The following is a 19679-nucleotide window of genomic DNA, read 5'->3' on the forward strand; positions in this document are numbered from 1 at the left end:
CTAGTGATGCAGGTGAACTGTACAGCACAGACATACCCCAGTTACTGTTCAAATACTGCTGCAAAATACCAGACACATGAGACTATCTGTACAGTTAGACTACGATGCAGTGATCCAGCTAATTCAAGAGTGAGGTGATCTCTGCAGTCACTCAGGGCAGCTTTAAAGTAATAAACTGAGTTTATTAAATGTCGTCTCTGTGCCAGCAGCTGTGCCACCAGGTCACTACTGTAGTTCTAAGAGCCGGGGCAGGGGGGAGTGTGTGCAGTGAACAGGGACAATAGCACCAAGGTCTGCAAGGGGCCTTGAGATATTTTTCTGTGAGAAGACAGGACAAATGTTTCTCCCTTAGATTTTATAATTAAGTGTTCCCAGGAATAGCTGAACATACCCTTCTGCAATATAAACTAAATCTAACATGATACTACTTGAGTATTTCAGTTACAAACTGCCTGGACTGCTCTCCTAACTTTATTTTATCGTCTCCTACACACCACTATTTGCAAAGAAGCCTGCGTGAAATGGCAAATAAAGACTGAATGTAATTAGAAATCACAGATTGTATACAATCAAAATTACTTAGACTATCTCAGACATTCAGTGGTCTGAGTGCCTCCAAAAAGAAATTATGCTCCATTTTAACTCTATCTTATGTTATTTTACTAAATACATCCATTAAATTACAGTTCTGGTTTGGGTGGGTTTTTATTTATTTAACAAAGTGCCACAACAGACTATTTCAGAGGTACAATCTCAGAAGAAAGGAAAAAAAAAAAAAAAAGACCACCAGTTGTAAGATAATGTCACAGACACGATTTACATTATGTCTGGATTATTCACAAGAGATCTGCTGTAGCTGTGTGGAAAGGTAAACGCTATCTGGAGAAGACAGGCAAATATCAAGATATAAAGTTCTAAACTGAGGAAGGGCTTTACCTCTGCAAAGTAAATGTCCATGGAGACTTAATAAAGTAAGAGCTTAAGTTAAACATACCTACAGTGTTTGCTTTATCCTGTATCACACCAATTTTGTGGAACTAAAAAAAAAATAAATAAAGCCAAACTCCAGCAGCAGTGAAGAAATACAAGCACCGAGTTTGGTTGTGGTAGGGTCCCATTCCCCCAAGAAAGACCCAGGGACCTCAGAAGAAGAAATAGGGCAGAGTAAGGAAGAGAGGAAAGATAACCACAGAAAGTTATTTATACCTTTAGTTTTCCTTTAAGCAGATGAAGTCCTATGACAAAAGGATGAAGTACATCATCTGTGGAAGGTAACACAAAACCAGAAGATATTTACTATTTCAATAGACAAACTTATACATAAGCACAACATACCTAATTCATAACAAAAAAATATTATGTGAATTACATCGACAGTAGAGTTAACTTACCATCCTTCTACTGTTAAGAGTTTTGGGCCCTTCTAGCCTTTCGTTATTTTAGGCAACATTTCAGTATAATGAGACACACTGCGTAAGGCCAGACTGCATGACAATGCTACCCCAGCTCAACATTATGTCATTCGGAAACATCATACAAATCTTTTACAGCTAAAAACACACTAAAGTAAAAACTAAGTAGAAGTTGGATACTTTCTTCTCAAGACATCAGTTCCTCAGTCATACACAGAAACACCTGGCTGACTCACAAATGTTATGACAAATCTTGGATCCAAAACAAACCAAAAAGTAATAAGCTAAGTCTCTGAAGGCTACCTGTATCTTGTCTACAAACGTCAGCTGTAAGAGGAAGAATTTCTATGGAAGCTGAAGAAGTCTTGATTAAAAGACTGGAAGTTCAGATTAGTCAAAGAAAGAAGCCAAAGTCAAATATACAAAAATATTCACTGGACAGTAAAAGGTAAAATGCTTTCTTAGCCAAATTTCCCATTCTAATTAGCAATTCCTAAAACAATGCTATGCAGAGATGATTAGAGAAGGCAAAGATGCAACCCAGTCACGGAGCCACCGAGGCTGGAGGGGACCTCTTGAGGTCATTTAGCTCCCGCAGGGCCAGGCCCCTGGGCTTTGAGCAGCTCCACAAACACACAGTCCACAGCACGACTTGTTGCAGTGTTTGACCACCCTCAAAGTAAAAGGAGTGTTCAGATGGAGATTCATGTGTTTTAATTTGTGCTCACTGCACCTTGTGCTGTCACTGTGCACTCGTGAGAAGAGCCTGGTGTCCCCTTTGCTCCCTCCCAGCAGTGTATTGATACACATTGATATCATCCTCCCCAAAGCTTTCTCTTCTCCAGGCTGAACAGCCCTGTCCTTCTTTAGATGAAATACGAGAAAATACACATTAAAAAAAAAATCTAGAAGAGATCTTATATTGCAAGCTCATATTTGGTTAGGAGTATTATCTCTCCTGGGCAGAGCACACACATGAAAAAAAAAAAAAAAAAAGCTGCAATCATTGTACCCAAGACAGCAAACTCACAAAGACTACCAAGAAACCAGAAGAATGCTTCGGGATCTCCACCTCGAGTTGCTTAGTAATTTTAAAATTAAAACCTATTTACAGTCTGAACTGTACATTTACCCAGCTTACTAACTTGCATGCCTCTCTAAAGCAAACCTTTAGGAATGTGACGTACAAAATACTGTGAATATGGTTTCTGTCGTGGAAAAAGATAAGCAGGAGGACTGGGGAGAAGGGAGGAAAGAATTCTGTCTTTCACACACCAGAGGAAAAGCTGAGATCTTTAGTTCTACCAGAAGACAACCAGTCAGCAATATCACATATTTAGGAAATAATCCACAGTGAATCAAGGGGGAGGAGGTGTTTGTTTGTTTATTTTTTAACAGATTAGTGAGGAATAAGGTGTGGGAAGTGATGAGACCAGAAACGCATGTGGGGGCCAGCAGCAAAGAGAAACAGCGAAGATCAAAACCACCGTAAGAACCATAAGAATAAGCAGAGGACCAGAAAAAGACACAGGAATCAGTACAGGCATAGGGGAGCGAGAGGGAAGTGTTGGGTTTTTGTTTTTTAAAAGTAGCTTGGTTGACAACTAGTAAACTGATCAAAACAAGGATACAGTTGTGATCCTCACATTTAGCTCAGAGGTCAAGAGATTTCCAACAACTGGTTCCTCAGGAAAACAAAAGCTAAAAACTGAGCTGAAAACAGTCCAGGACAAACTTTGAGAAAACTACTCCAGTCAGTATGACAGATAATGTTAGATGAAAAAGAGGAGAGAAAACTGATGGAGAGTGGTAGAGATTTTACAGATTGAAAACCCAAAGCATTTTTATCAAAGAAAAAGGAATCTCATATACCAATCAAGAAGGGAAGGCATAGCATAAAATAAGCGTGATGGGTTAAAGAAGGAGCAGGTACAATATTTCTACCTGCAACCAAAGTAATAGCTGTAAGGGAGTACAAATCATATCTTTCCCTTGACAGATAAGAGGTACATGAAAAACAAAAATCAGCAAGAACATTTGCTAACAGAACTGGCAACAAGGAGGATTTACGAAGCAAAAGAGTTGACAAAAATACCAGCTGTTATTGCAGATGTGAGACTCAATTAAACATGAGAAGTAGAATTGTTCACCTAAGACAATGGCAAAGCCAAGGGAGAAGAAAATGACTCTGTACCGGAGGAAGTTTGCCAGTTTGCAGGATTTCCACCCGAGATACCCCACAGCGCAAGAGAAGGAGCAAGGGAAGCAGGTGTTCTGTAAGGGGAACACTGAACTTGCACGAGCTGGTCGCTGATCATATTTAACTGTCAAACCACTGCTTCTGAAAAATTCAAAATTCTGCTGCAAATATACACCTAATTGCACAAATAGCCAGAGCAAGAGTTTGAAACAAACAGTTTTAAAATCACGGGTTTGTGTTTTGGTCTTGTCAAGTCACTTCTGAACTGGATGCTGACAGTTTTAGAAAATATACCTGGACAATATTGTATTTAAGATTAGGTAATCACAAACGTTAGCCATTTCAGCAGTGTGATTCAGATGGTCATACACCTGCATGTGTGACATCCTATACGTGCTATTTCTCCAGCCGCGCCCCAGCGTTACCCTGTTACGGCGTTCTTGCTGTTTCCTCCAGTTTTCGCCACAACCAGTTTGGTAGATACAGCGCTTGGTCACTGGCAGTGCTGAAAATCTATTCCCAGAAAAACGTATCAATTTCATTTTCTATTGTGCAAGGGAACCATCAACTTAAAATTTAAGCAAAATCAGATAGGCTTTTAGGAATAATGACAAAAACCCACTACTACTACTACACTTTATTCCTGGACTACACTGTTAATTCCCTGTCTTTAAAATTCATATTGCCTATTTAAAGTCTCCACACAAGAAACTGAGAAAGACGAAACACTCCATATAGAAAGGAAATCAAAATTTTTAAAAAGCCCTTCGCCAGACATAAAATATGCAAACAAAATGGAAAGAATCTATTACAGTTACAGCAGCAGTATTATTTGTGGTGACAGAAGAAAAACTATTTTCAAATGTAAGACAATTTTAGTCTCAATCTGCCAGACAATTTTATTGATATCTTTCTTCAGAGCATACAGCACTTCTGTAAAACAAAATAATTCCAGGTACTGTCCTGTAATTTAACATTACACGGGCAGATCTTACTGGAATAGGTAAAAATAGCACTAGTGAACATGCCAAAGGAGAGTCTTTCCACTATATGGCCAGTGCTTAGATTGGCACATCAGCTGGCTCTCTTTTTATAACCTCCTGATTGCCAGTGAACAAGTTACACAGTCAACTTAAAAGCTTTGAGAAATCCAAGAGTAAGCTCTGGAACTCACTTTCAGCTGAAATCAATCCACTATGTCACTCCGACACAACCACTTTCTTTCAGTTGCTATTATTGCCTGCATAAGCTTTATCCTTGCTTCTAAAGCATTTAACACAGATGAATGATGTAATTCAGAACACGGTTTATTTTTTTGTTAAATGTCAGCATAAAATTAGAGGCTTGCACACTTTGTTGTTTCTTTTGGCTGCAACACACTCTGGAAGCTGCTTCACTTACCAGGCGCTCTTGCAGCCACGCGTGCCATCCTGCAATGAACGCATTCGGGCTCAGTTCTGCAAAGGCAGCCCCTCAATCCCAACCATCCCCTTGCACCTCAACTCCACATGGGTTTTCTGCCGTGTTTTCACAGAATGATAACAACCATCATCATATGAATGTTTAAAACTGTTAGATGGAGACAGAAATGTTGCTCCGCTGGAAGAAATTTGTGCTCCTCAGCCAGCAGTTTGGCTTAGAGATGACTGAGATTGCTCCGCTTTCTAAAGAGGTACAAGTGAAACCAGGATCCTCCCACCTCCAACGCCACCAAGTTTCTGCCCACTCGTGCCTATGGATTGGTATTGATCGCACAAAGCTTTCAGAAGCTGTCAGAGAGGGACATAGGGAGGGAAAAAGCAGACAGAAAAAAGCAGGATGTCATCTAGCATGCACAGTTAGTAGTATAATTTTTCCCTTGTTCTAGGAAACACTGAATGATCATGAACATCTTTAAGTCTCCTTAAGTTTGAAAGCGCTGCCATGATCAAACATGTTTCGTATTTGCACACAATGGCACCAGTAATATCATGTGTATGTATGAAGAAATATATATACGTTTCATGCAAATTCAAAAGCAGAGAGAGTTTAGACACATTTGCCATACTTAATGTGTGGGGTTTACAATACAGGTTTTACAAAAATCCCCATAAAGTTGCAATGAGGGGGGCGCAAAGAAAGAACTAATTAAACAAATTATTTCAATGGGCTTATGAAACAGATTAGACGTGAAGGAATTCAAATTCTACCTCAAATTATCAAAAGAAGGAAAATATTTACCTGAGAGTAATCTTGGAATTAACAATTGCTAAGTAAATTCTGAACTTCCAGAATTCTAAGAAAACGCATATATAGAATCTGAAGCTGAAGTCACATCCTTTGTCATAAATATGATCAGCTTTCAGTGAAACTTAGAACACAGTTTCTAAAGCAAGGTTAAAAAAACCAAAGTGTGGTATATCAAAATACACCTTTTCAACTAGAAGCTAGAGAGGTAATTATAGGATCTTTGATCTCCATATTAAGTGGAATTAAAATCCATCTCACTTTTTCTTTTACAATAAATTTATAAAAATATTCTACTGTCCATGATAATCATTTGGGAATAACATAACTAGCATTTTTTGGGTAGCAATAAATTGGGAATTTAAAAAAAAGTTAAAATATTATTAACTAGCATTTCTTCTTCCCAGCAGCATTGCCACCACTGGAGCTTCAGTCTAAATGGTCCTCCCTCCATTTCTATTACTTTGCAGGACTACTCCTCCAAAGACGGGGGAGTACACATTTCTCCACCTGTTTCACTATGCCTCCTCCAATTGCACCAAGAAACTCTGATGTAAAATCTCATAGTTTCTTCTACACTGGAAAAAAAAAATTAGAAGAAAGCAAAAAGGATGACAATTTACTTGTTCGTCCAACAAGGAGTCACAGTGGGGGAGCAGTGCCTTTTGTGCTACGCTAACGGACTTTAAAGACCATCCTAGGAAACACTGAAAGTATGATGAGACTTTGAGCAAACACTGTTAAATGTTTGAGAACGGAACAAGAAAGTGGAATATGCAAAAATTAGCACAAATTACTGACAGATTTGACAAGGATATATACTGGAAGCAAATGACTAGCAAAATAAAAGCCATTACAGAAAAATAAAAAGGAAGATTAGTTGCATATTAAAGTTTCTCAATATATACCTAAATGCTAGCCCTGCAGAGGTACAAAGGCATTAAAGACACCTTTCTTCTAGCCATGCACTACCTTGCATCCCCTATTCTCTTGCTAGTCTTCTCCAGCTTGGTGCTCCTCAAACTCTCATTTTCAAAACCCTAGCTCACTCTACAGTGAAAAAAATTATGTAACAGCAGACTATAATGGGGGCTCTGAGCCATTTTTAAAAAAAACCCTCTGAGCCAGGTTTAATTAATATGGTTAACCCCATGCCACACCCAGCTGCGAGTTAGTGAAGCAACCTCCCTCTAGCTTGTGAACTAAAAATATACACGATGTCTCAACTGCTCTTAACCGATACTACGTATTTCAATTGGAATGCAATATTAATTAACAGCCTTTTGTCAGCTGTTTGTCAGAAACAAAATATTTTAGGGTCAAACCAATAGCAAGTATGCGACGTAAGCTGAAACCTGAAATGAAGCCATATAATGCAGCAGCAAGAGAAAACTGGCAGCGGCATCGTAATCAACATCTGCAGGGAGCCACAACACAGCAAGTGAAACGATTCCACGGAGCAACGAAACTGAGAACAACAACATAAAAAGCGGCTCATATCAGAAGAGCTGGAGATACAGGTCCCGTGTGCAGATCTTCAGATGAGTGCAAAGAAAACAAGGCAGAGTCGCTTACACATTCACCACGGGCACAGATGATTTGCAAGGCAATGCAAAAAACTCTTTTGCCTGAAGTTAAAACCAATCGGCTTTGATGTAACTGTGCTCCTGCTCCGCTCCGTTTCTGCAAGCGTGCAGGATCCGTTTGGAACATGCAGGAGAAACGGCAGAACAGACACACCTGCAACTGCAAACCAATGCAGTGACCTGCATCTGCCACCCTGGCGTCCTACACAAATCCAGTTTTTCTGCACTCAAATCTTAACTCTAAAAAGCCTGTCGTTCCCCATAAGCGAGCAAAAACCTCTGCAAAATACATAATTCAACCATATTGACTCTGTCACTAAAAACCCTGAAAAAAGGATACTCACTTATGTAAGCATTCTGTACATTAATGATCAGTTATAATTCTTAGCTCTGAAGTCTACCAAGAAAATACTTTACTCGTTTACAAATGACTCAAGAATAGCGCTTTGTTTATCCTCATCTACTGCATGCACTGCAGAATTTCAGTACACAAGATGACCATATTCTATTAAACTGCAAAAGGTCAGTACACATTGCTGCAATAAAATCAACTTCGTGTGAAACAGATGACATTTATTGTACAAACACAATATTCAAGTCACTAAAGGAATAAACGTGCACCAGCTGCTTTTCAAAGCAAAATTGTTGTTTACAAAAAATAGTGTACGCAGCGAGAGCCAACAGAGCACTGAGAATTATTCACAGAACTTTGTCCAAAACAGACTTTCTTTTCAGAAAAACTATGAACATCACTAAATATATATTTGGATTACCCACACAGAATACCATACAGGGTAAGTTGTACCTGCTTGATGCTGTCTCAAAACCCATGCACTAATGCATCCACATTGCTAAAATACCTTGTTCATTTGTCAGGAAGTATTTTTACCTGGTTTCCTAGTGCTGTATCAACTCCTCTTTCCATTAATTTCTAGAGCTGACAAAATGTTTCCACCACTTTGTTCAATACACAGTGGATCTATTTCATACCAGAAAATACTGAAGGCTTTTGCATAAACAATTATGCAAAATCAACCAAAATCAGTACAATGCAGACGTAAACATGTCAGCTCACTTACAAATTAAACTTATGTGAAACTTACTGAAATGGTGTTTTTATTACCGTGCTTGAAATTATAGATAAATCACAAGTTTTAATCTTCCTTTGACTATTTTTGCCACTTCTTCAAATAGAGAGAATTTTGGCTTATGCAATTTGATGTTTTTATGAGAAACAGAACACTCACTCCTATTTCTCTTCACAGCTACACAGTTTATCGTTATTGCATCTTTAATTTAAAAGATGGTGCAGTAACTTCTTTCTTAGAAAACAACCATCCTTATCAATTATTCATCTGTTTCAAAACGAATTCACGTTGAAGTTCTGGAAATTCAATTGCACAAATGAAAAAAAAAAAGTTACTCTTGTTTCTTAGGCAACTGGTCTTATGCGATCCCGCCGCTCAGCTGTCCTGCTGCTGCTCCTCCAGCAACTCTCAGTTCAACTAAACAGTTCGGGAGAGGCATCAAGAATACAAATTCCCACAGGCTATGGCAATATGGAAATAGGGAGGCAGAGTAGGGAAGAATCCTTCACTCTCCTCATCCTCCTCATTGGAACCGCAGCAGAAACCTTTGGTGTGACACCAAAGCCAGACATAATCCCTCTCACCTGGCTGGGAGGCCAAGAGGTAGACGGTCAACACACAAACGGAGGGAAAGGAGAAAAAGAAAAAATCTGGAAGGTGTTTAAGTAAGACAACATCAAAATGGGGAAGCAGGGGGTGCTGGAGGTATCGCAAAAGGGTGGCAAAGGGAATGGCTGAAGGTGAGAACAACAGTATGTTTGCAGCAGAGATGATCAGAGATCAATACAAATCTGTGTTGAACTAGACTTGGTTAGTTCATTTGCTCTTATAACTTTATTTGGGATATAAAAATAATTTAAACCTTCTGCATCCATAACACAAAAGTGAATTTGTCAGCACCGCTCCAGCATTTCAAACTAACTGATTTTTAGACTTAGTCATACATAGTTATTTGAACCGACAGCTTTGGGTTCCCATCTCCTAAAAAAGTTTTAGAACCAACTGCTCTCAGCATCTCCATTTAATTTGCTTTCGGGGGCAAACAAAATTTGTTTTTTCCTCAACTCCTGGTTTCCCAGCAATGAAGGAGCCAAATAAACTGGGGGGAGGAGAGGAGTACATGTCCCAGAAGAAACTAGTGCTGATTTAGCATACTAAGAAGTGCTGACCAATGATTTCTGTGGGTCATGTTTGTGGTTTATAAAATATGAGTTATTTTAATAAGCTCTAGTAACTTCAGGCCCTGATACAGCAGTAACTTCATATGTAATTTGAATAGACTTTGTTGCTGTTAAAGAAAAAAAAAAAGGAAAATTTTATGTACACACCAAAGGCATTTGACTGAAAAAATAAGGTTTATATCATCTTTGGAAAAAAATATCCGGATTTTCATTCAAAGCAGGTTAGTCAGCAGTGTTGCACAATAAGTTGTCCAGTCCTGAAGATATTCAGTATGGCAACAAACCATATGAAAAACACATTCCAGATTTCTGAAAGCACCACTGCTCCAACCCAAATAAGCTAGTTCACATCTGATTTAATAATCTGAGCTTAAATTGCTTACCATATTAATCAGTCATCCATTGCATGAATATACATACGGCTCCATACCGTTTTTATGATTAATTGTAGCCTTAGGGTTTACCTACAGAAAATATTCATGAAGACAAACTAAACTAAAGCCACTTCCATTCTGAATAAGTGTCCACAGAACAGATTTAACTGAACTGTCTGAAATTAACTCTCACATTCACCAATTCAGTCTTTCCTTCTGCACCAACACTGTAGACATGTCCTAAAGGATAAGCACGTGTGTTCAAATTATATCCTAGTTTTACCTAATGCAGTGATCCTTTAGGCAATATTTGGAGCTGAGTTTTTCAGAAGCATTAAAATAAAAGACATTTTAAAAGTCTTTTGTACAAAAACTATTTTCAGATACGTTATGCTGGCTTCAGTTTTTGAAGAATATAAGTTTTACTCCATTACAGACCCTTCTCGTCTTGCATACCTACAACCTGCAATTGCATCTGGAATGCTCACTGTGCTGCAGCAATTCCACTACAACTGGTTTTGAGGCCCCACTGTCCCAGGTAAGGTCCCTGTATTTATGGATGTCACTTAAAGGCTAAGAAGGAAAAAAACCTCTATACCGATAATTTAGCCTGACGTAGGCCAGACAAACAATGGGCAACAGCCGTGCTGCTGTTAGCACGGGCAGGTTATTTGCGTGTACATTTAGAATGTAGATTAAAAAGAGCCCAGAAACAGCGCAATCTTCGAGCCCTGGCTCTGGAGTAACACCGTTCATACATGTGAAAGCTGTTACGAGTTAGAAGAACTTGGGAAATGAAACCATCTTACTCCAGTTTTCAAATGTCTTTTTTCCAAACTGAATCTAAGCCAAAAAAAAAGGAAAAGTCAGCTCAAACTGAAGAATGCCCAAGCAGAACGCATTCAGTTATGCTAACACAACTTAAACGCGTTTTCCGTCCTGGGTTTCAGAAAGGTGAGGGAGCCCCCGCTGGAAGCCCAGGGGGGGAACACGGAGCCGCCAGCCCCGAGCGGGCCGGGCCCGCGGAGCCACCGCCGGGCACCCCCCACCCCGGCCGGGGCTGCTCCGCGGGGTGCGGAGCCCCAGCCCGGGTACCCCCTCCCCGGCCGCGCATCCCCGGGCCCCGCGCTGGCACTGACAGGCGGCCACACACACCTGCCCCCACCTCCCCCAGGCCGCCGCGGGCCCCCGACCCCCTCACAACCCCCGCGCCGGGGCTTCGGCACCTCCCCCGGGCCCGGCGCGCAGGGCGGCTCCGCGGCAGGGACGCCGGCCCAGCGCTGCACACCCTCCGACCGCAAAGGGCTCGGCGATGAGCCGCGACCCGCAGGGACGGAGGCGGCCGAGTTCGCCTCCCTCGTCCCGCGGGCCCTGTCAGGGGCGAGCGGCCGCCCCCCCCGCCGCGCTGCCTCCCCTCAGGGCCGGGGCGGCGGCCGGGTCAGCGCGCCCGGGGCTGAGCCCCGCGGGGAGCAGCCGGCGCCGCTCCAAGGAACGGAGAGCCGAACGGGAGCCCTTGCCCCTCCCGTTCCCTGCCTGGTCCTCTGCCGCTCCCCAGCCCACCGCCGCTCCTACCGATGTCACTCCCTCCCGGCGGCTCCCCCCAGGCTCTTGTCCCGCTCGGCACCCTTCGTTTCGTTCCTCATCTAAAATGGCGGCCTCACACTCAGCGAGACATTTATCCTCCGCCCATCGACCTGTCGGCACTCGGCCCCTTCCCCTTCGCCTGCCTCGCCTTCTCCTCCCGTCCTGCTCCGCCCCGCCTCTCGGCCTGAGCGCGGAGCGCCGAGCTGCCGATGGAGCCCGCTCCTCCCCGCCCCGCGCCGCCATTTGGGAGCGGCGGCAGCGGCTGAGGTGCTGCGGGGGGGTCGGAGCCTCTCTCCTTCCCCCTGTCCTCCCCCAGCCCTCCTCCAGCCCTCCCGCCGCTCGGGAACCGGGCTGCGGGTGGGGGGTGAGCTCTGCCGGGGCAGCTGGAGCGGGGCCTGACGGGGCGGCCCCGCCGCGCCCCTCGCTCCCCTCAGAGGCGCCCTCAGCCCCAGCCCGGCGGTGCCGCCGCCTCCCGCTCGGCCCGGCCTGGGCGAAACCTCTCGGTTGCTGGACAGTTAATGAAATGAGGCTCATCGGCAGCGAGTCCGCCCGGCCCCGGGTCCTACCTGCTCCGCAGCAGCCCCGGTCTGGGGACCGGGCAGGAATCCCCGAGGGGCGGTACGTGCTGAGAGGCGTGTGAGGGTGTGAACTGACAGGTATCTGGGGAGAAATTATTTAAAAAAAAAAAAATATATATATATATATACACATATATATAGCGTGCAACCTCTTTTGCTGTCAGGCAGCAGCCCGTGTGAACTCGGCCTCCCCAGGAGGCCACGGACACTGAGGGACCCAAAGCACCACAAACCGGCCGGGTTTAGGTCAGGCTGCGAAAACGTGCAGCACTGCGCACTCAATGGTAAACAACTCATTTATCACCCCAAACCAAAGCTTCTAAGGATAGCCGTTGCAAAGTAGAACGCTTCTCCTTGCTGAAGGAGCATACGCGTTTGCAGTCATAAGTTACATTAATTGTTAATTAAAGAAGCACTCCTCTATAAAGAGCCTCTAGCAAAATTATCTCAGCCTTATGTGGGTTTTCTCTACAGAAGGTTTATTCTGATATAAACCAAGGCTTTGAGTTCAGCTGAAGTCACATTAACCTCCGAGGCAGGGCAAGGAAGAGCAGCACTGTTGGGCTTGGCCCTCCTGAGGCCCAAATAAAGCGAAATAATTTTTAAAAAAAGACAAAAACCCCACCATACAGAGTCTTTAGCTACTGGTGCCTCTAGGAGGAAGTGTGGTTGCCAAGTAATGGGAGATTGAAATGGGAATGGCAACCAGAGCTCTAGAAGGCTGCAGCAGAAATTTCCGTGTCTAGAATACTGTGATTCAGTACTTCATTGCCATATTTCTAGACGTTACCCACATGCCAGTGTAATAATGCCTTCAATTTAGAGGACATTGCTAAAACAAAGATTTAACTAAACCTTTACAGCGCTCTGTTACCAGGCAAACCACGTGGATATGTCAGCCTTCTGTTAGGAAAAGTGCTTATTCTCTTCCATGGGCTTAGACATACCAAAAAAACCCAGAAAAACAAATCCAGACCAAGAAGGTATCTACTAAGGACAAAATTTATGAATCTGAATTGTTCTTTTCAAATTCTTATACAGTAGCTTTTCTCTTGTGTCACCTTTAAACTGAAGGAGTCCTCTGATGCACATACACAGTGTGCCTGACTTTAACAAGAGTCATATCCATGTATCTGACCGCGAGATTTGGCCCAGAAGAGACAAATAAACTCAAAGCAATGCGTAAAATAAATGTTCACATGGCTTAAGACTAAGCATGTACCATGTAAATGGTAGACAGTAGTACAGATTTTGGCAAAACATGCAAAAGGAGCTTGAAATATTGTCATATAAAATATGATTAAGAATATGCCATGAGAAGCTTAAAAAAAAAAAGGAAATAAAAGAGGGATAACCACAAGAACTGGTGGTTTTTAGAGAAGACCACTCATAAAGTTTCAAACTTGTTTTAAAAGAGTAGGAGGATCAAGGATTGTAGTCATGGAACAAATGAACACAGATATGGAGGAAGCCAAGCCAGATTTCAGATAGTTAAACAATGTAGCACATGCAAAGAAATACAATAATTACAAGAAAGAACAACAAAAGCAAACAAAGAAACCAAGCAAAGAAACTCAAACATTACAGCGTTGAAGTAGAAGGGAAACAAAAATTGAACGAACTTTCCAAAATAAACTGAAAGTTATTAGCATTCTTACTGAGGCTGATCTGGTTTGTGTTTGTGTTTAGCGGCTGGGTTTACAATATGTTTAACATGTGAGTGTCCAGGGATTAGACTTTCATTTGTCCAGGCATCGAATCAAATCTTAGGTTGCCACCATCTGAAGTACTTTCTACCTCTCTAAAAAGCAGCCTGAGAAGTTACGAGAAATGGGATGAGAACCAGTGCTGCTGGGTTGGGAGCGGGCTGGTGCCCGTAACTTAACTGTGATTACCTGGGGAGTCTCAAAAAGGATTAAATGTTTTAAGTGGCATTGTATAACCTTAATTGTATCTTTAGTACGTAAAACAGAGGCTCAGAAGAATGAGTAGCAATAATTAAGAGTCTAATGCTGGCTGGGAAAAAGAAGAAATGCATATATATATTTTATTATGGAATTTTGGGTCTCAAACCTTACCCCCTTACTCCTCAAGCCAAGGATTGCTATATACAGACTGCCATTTTATCCAGGGTTATTCAGCCTGAGCCACACTCAAAGCATCGTGCTTCTGCATGGTCTTTTGATATATGCTATAAATAATCTTATTCCCCCGTAAGATTTTTTTCTGAGTAAGAGAAAAGTTCAAGTCAAGTTAGATACAAAAGAAGTCCAACGTACAGAGGGCATGAAAGTGGCCTTGAACAAATCAAGCAATAGCAACCTAAAGGGGCGGTACTCCAAATAAGGCATATCTTATTTGTATGATGGTGCATAAACCGTTTATATTTTATAGTTCACCTGAAAGACTTTATTTCCCCATGTTACTGAAGTGATCAAAGGAGAGGGGTGGGAACATAATTCATAGTTTGTTTGGGTTTTTTCATGCCTTGTAGAATTTCAATTGCAGCCATTACAACAATAGGACATTTTATACATGAAGCTGCTAACTAAACAGTAAACTTGTTTTGCTGGAATGGAAACCGTAGCACAGTCTGTTCGCATTATTTGTGTTGTTTTATCCTGAACAAACTCTCCTTATTTTATCCATGTCCAGCTAACCGTGGTTGGTATTGGGCTGGCTATAGTGAGTGCCTTTCTCCACTCTGCTCATCTCTTCAGCCAAATAGTGAGGCTGAATCTCAGGAGTTTTTCTTTTCCTTCTGAAAAGTAACACCTGACTTCCCTTGGGCGCAACGCAAAAAGACATCTCCTCCTGAAAGCTTCAGTCTTTAGCATCATAGATTAAGCACGTAGGGACTTCGTTGCTTCCCTGCAAGGGCTGGATCTTGGGAGCAGATCCATTTGTCTGTGCTCGGAGAACTCGGGGGAGTCACTCGGACTACAAGACGGGCTCACAGAGGCTTGTGGCTCTGCAGGGTTTAACCCCCATGGATTTCCTGCAGTAAATGTTCATCTCACTGCCAGGTCATGTACTTTATGATACAGAATGGACTGTCTGATACGAACCTCATCTACGCTTCGCGCTTCAGTAGCTTATTGTTAACTTCACTTTAGTTTATTTGCTTGCAGGGTCAATTTAAGTGCTTTAGGACAGTTACAAAGAGCTGTCACACAAAGTTTCTTTTGTTGTGTGACACACATGTATACACACACGTGCACACCCCATGAGACGCTGCCCGGGGGAAATACATTGTGCCATAGTTGCCTCCACAGTACTGCAAACAAATTTTGCCTTATCTGTTGACCACATAGTTCTGTATATAAATTTAAGTTATTCTTTTTTTCCTTCCTTTCTTCTTTTTTACTGCTTTAACACTTCCATTTAAGAAACATGTTTATCTAAAAAACATGCAATTGCTTGTAATGTCAACGACTGTGACCCTCTACAGATTTGTATATTCTTCCAGAATCCATCCCAACCTCACCTAGGTGTTCCTGCTCTGGCAGGGGGATTGGACTAGATGATCTTTCGAGGTCCCTTCCAATCCCTAACATTCTGTGATTCTGTGATTCTGTGATCTCAAATACTATAATTCACCTATTAGGTATTCATCTTTATATGGTTCTTGGATTGTCCTTATATAAACTTAACAATAAAAATATTCGATGAAAATGTCAATTGCAATAGCTTTTCAGTACATGTTTGTGCGGGAATGCTTCAGAGTAAAATTGAAACATATTTGCATTAAGCCTTACAGTAATAAATAAGTTATTCTGAGAGCAGCTCTATGAACAGCCAGCTGTATTCTCTTACTGAAAAAAAAAAAAAAGTTATATTACCCTTTCTTCACTGATACTCTTACATGAAACATTCTTAAAATTTTCAACAAACTCTCTACCAGTTTTCAGTCCTCCATATGCTCCTGCTGTAATTTCTGGTATTATAGATATCCAGTGTCTCTGGGCTTGTTATCTGCAGTGCAGTGGGGAATTTCTGCTTCTCCAATTTCAGTGCAATGCTATTTGCTTCTAGGAAAATTCAGAGGCGCTGCACCACCCCAGCCAGTTCCGTCACACCTTCTCCACACAGGAGCAGCTCAGTTGCTCTCCTGAATTTTAGATACTCATTTGCAGTACTTATTACCAAGATTTCATTTTCTTCTAGCGTGAACAGAAGTCGTGACACAAAAGAACGCTGATCATAGCTTTGAAACCTGAGCTGTACATCGCGAGTCCTGCTTACAGACAATTGTCCCCGCTGCACAGTGTTGACTGATTTGCTGTTGTGGACCTTGGCTACCCATTTGTTTGCAAATGCAATACAAGCTGGCTGAAAAAAAAAAAAAGAAAAAAATTACTAAAGCCACATCATTTCAAAATGAACTCTTAAATTGTGTCTGCTGGGTATATCTGTTTTATTAGGTGTGTTTTTGCCCTGTGGCTGGGCGTGCGGTGCAGGGACAGCAGTCGGGCTTCCAACAGCAGGATGGAGAATCTGGATAACGTGCCTTTTGTCACAGACAGAGCTTAGGAAGCTCCAAAGAGGAGCGTAAGACAAACACGCCAAGTGAATTGGTATATCACCTCTACTGAGAATATCGAAGCGTGAAAATAATTTTAGAATAATGTTTTGCGAATTTAATGTGCTGGGTGACACCTGCACAGTGAATAAATACTCAGTCTGAATAAACATTATTGGATCTCTAAGAGCGGAAAAAATAATCTAGGCTTTAATTTGTTGCTATTTGAACAGTCATTCCTACTTCAGAGACAATAAATAGAGCACTTTGATTTATACATGCGTTCTATTTTTGAAACCTTACCAGACTGGTTTATTTGGTTTATTTTGAATTTCTGAAAAAGTCTAACCACAATAAAATCTATTCAGAGCTAGGTACTGCATAAAAAAACCCCAAAGCATAAATAGCTCTTTCCTGACAACCATTCTTAAAACCTAGCCTGAATATATAATTGCTCAGCTGCAGAATATTTTTTATTATATCTGATACAGAGCTATATAAAGAGACTGATCATCTGCTTTGACATGACCTCGAGCTATGCATTATTTTTTCTGTGCATGGACAATTTCTAGCGTGTGGTAACTGAACTGTATTCAATACTTAGTTTCTCTGGAAGTTATTCATTGTAATAATGTACATTAGGATGACAGGAACACTTCAGGGGTTGATGAAGAATCACAAGTATTGAATCAGGAGTGATATGGTAAAATAGGATGTGTGTACATGCATATATGTTTAACTATATCTGTATGTTTATATGTGTTCAAAACGTGGAGAGATGATAGGCAACAAAAAGAAAACCACTAAACTTCCCTTTCTCTTTTAATAAATCCTAATTATTGTGATTCTTCATTTTTAAATGCCAAACTTTTTTCTTAATAGTTTTGACGAGGAACCTCTTCTTGGTGTGGTGTTTGTGTTGTGTACAGAAACACTCACTTCTGTTCTTTTTGATGTCACACGCTGCTTTTATCAAAGGTAGATTCTAAGAGACAAGGGACTCTGAAGCAGCCAAGCCAGTGCTTCTATCTAAGCTGCTCTCCCGCTGCTATTCCAGAGAAAGCCAGACTCAGTAGAATATAGGTACACGGTTATAAATGCTAAAGTTTGATATGTCTAGCAAGAACACACATTAAAAGTCCATTTTAGCCATGTGCATACTTTCATATCCTAAAAGAAACTGAACTCTCATTTACGGGATTCTGTTATAAAGAGCTATGAAAAGTAATGAAAAATAAAGTATTTGGCTTTCAGTACAAGCCTATTTATCCATTGTCTTTCAAGTTCATCTCAAAGATTCAGATAACCAAAGATAGGTGATCAAAGGCGTACATTCCCTCTGGCAGCCGTACCCATGCTTTAGCCAGCCTTTGATAATTTGTGCCTCAATGTCGTGTACAGCAAATTGTGCTTAGAAGGGTACGACAATTAAAAATTACGTTGTAAGCACATAACTTGAGAAACAGTATACTAGTGAAAATATGACAGTGGTGAAAGGTTTTTATGATGAAGCTGTTTAAGCTTGGTAGCTGTGCAAGTCTAAGTTCGTAAGGGATCTGTGTGAAGCATGTTGGTGTGTGGCATTTCAGACTAAGGTGCGTTGGTGAAAATGTCGGTATATGCTCACGGCCCATGTCTCTGTTACAGGTACCAGCGTCGTGCTTGTCAGCAGCAGAACGCGGCACATTTCCCTACCCGAAGCTCCGGAAGGATGATACACCAGTGCGGGTATGCTATTTTCTTTAAAAATTGCATATGTATATGGCTAATTTAGTCTCCGATTATAAAGGTGGGGGATGTTTTTGCCAGGTATTTCGTGTCATTTGTTAAGGCTTTTTTTGTTGTTGTTAAGAATTCATTTCTCTTAGACTGGAGAGTGGTAATCAGATTGATTTTGTGCATCAGAATATGCTTTTTCTCCAATGGAAAAGTCAACTTAATTCTGTTTCAAGCTTCTAGTACAAGATAATGTTCATTTTGGGCTTATTTTTGTAAGAACTTTTTCTTTTTGCAAGATAAAAAAACCCCCAAAACAATGCTGTGAGCAAAACAACTAAATTACCCAAACGCTAATTAGCAAAGACATCAGGTCAAAGGAATGCAAACATACAAGTCTATTGCTATGCCGCACTGCACAGCTCTGGTGTGCTGCGTTAGTAGATTTGTTAAATCTTTCAGCAACTGCAGAGAAATGAGTATCGACATGTCTGGTTTTACCTGAGTATTTTTAATACTTTTGAGATGTATATCTAACACTCAAGTGTATTCAGATTAATTGATTCAGACATTCCTTAACCTCAAACTTATTTCTGGTGGAGACAGAAGCTTTGCATTAGCAACAAATTATGTAAGCCTCTCTTCTGCATTGCACCTGAGCAGAGCAGTGACATAAGAACTTAAGTAACTGCTAAAACATTCTTGCTGAGACATCAGTTTATTTGATACTAAAGCCAAATAATAAAAGGCAGAATCTTTTCTGGAGACTAAAGACCTGTTTTCCATAAAGTAAGTGTTGCTGACATCTTTGTGAATTGAAGTAACCTGTTTCTATATTCACATGCTATATTTCAGACAGGAAACGAAAAAAGTTTTTTTTTTTCCCCTAGTATATGTAAAGTTGACAGAGGGAAAGGAACAGCAAGTTCTTGTTGCCAGTATATAATGTATATTTACTTATAATTCCAGCTTGGGGTTTGATTTCAGCATACTACAGTTTTAATTCTTCTGTATATGCCATGCTATTATCTTCATTCTAAACAGAGGATTACTTGCAGTATTATAGGGTCAGTGATGCTTTATGATGGTTCTGTAAGTGAAGCAAAGTTAAATCTTTCCTGAGGCAACAGGGCGAAACTCAAAAGCATTATTTCTATCTGAGCAGAATCGATTGCTGAGACATCTCCCCAGGACATATTTGACAGATACACT

At 41.2% G+C, this 19679-nt stretch overlaps 1 protein-coding gene across 7 annotated transcripts in view; it reads right to left on the bottom strand.

The window, feature by feature from the left end:
• RAF1 (Raf-1 proto-oncogene, serine/threonine kinase) overlaps positions 1-19679 on the bottom strand; it is a 77690-nt gene that overhangs the window by 32387 nt on the left and 25624 nt on the right. Inside the window, exons 1-2 of one of the 7 annotated variants that reach the window (XM_065642815.1) lie at positions 11640-11698; positions 1207-1262 (exon numbers count right to left, since the gene is read on the bottom strand). The exons of 4 other annotated variants lie outside the window; for them this stretch is intronic. The gene's annotated coding sequence lies outside the window, so the exon portion shown is untranslated. Of the gene's footprint in view, positions 1-1206; positions 1263-11639; positions 11745-19679 lie in introns of those variants that run through there. 2 more of the 7 variants (XM_065642812.1, XM_065642814.1) reach the window with 2 other exon arrangements.

The sequence above is a fragment of the Caloenas nicobarica genome, chromosome 11 (assembly GCF_036013445.1).
Source record: "Caloenas nicobarica isolate bCalNic1 chromosome 11, bCalNic1.hap1, whole genome shotgun sequence".
Classification (NCBI taxonomy): domain Eukaryota; kingdom Metazoa; phylum Chordata; class Aves; order Columbiformes; family Columbidae; genus Caloenas; species Caloenas nicobarica.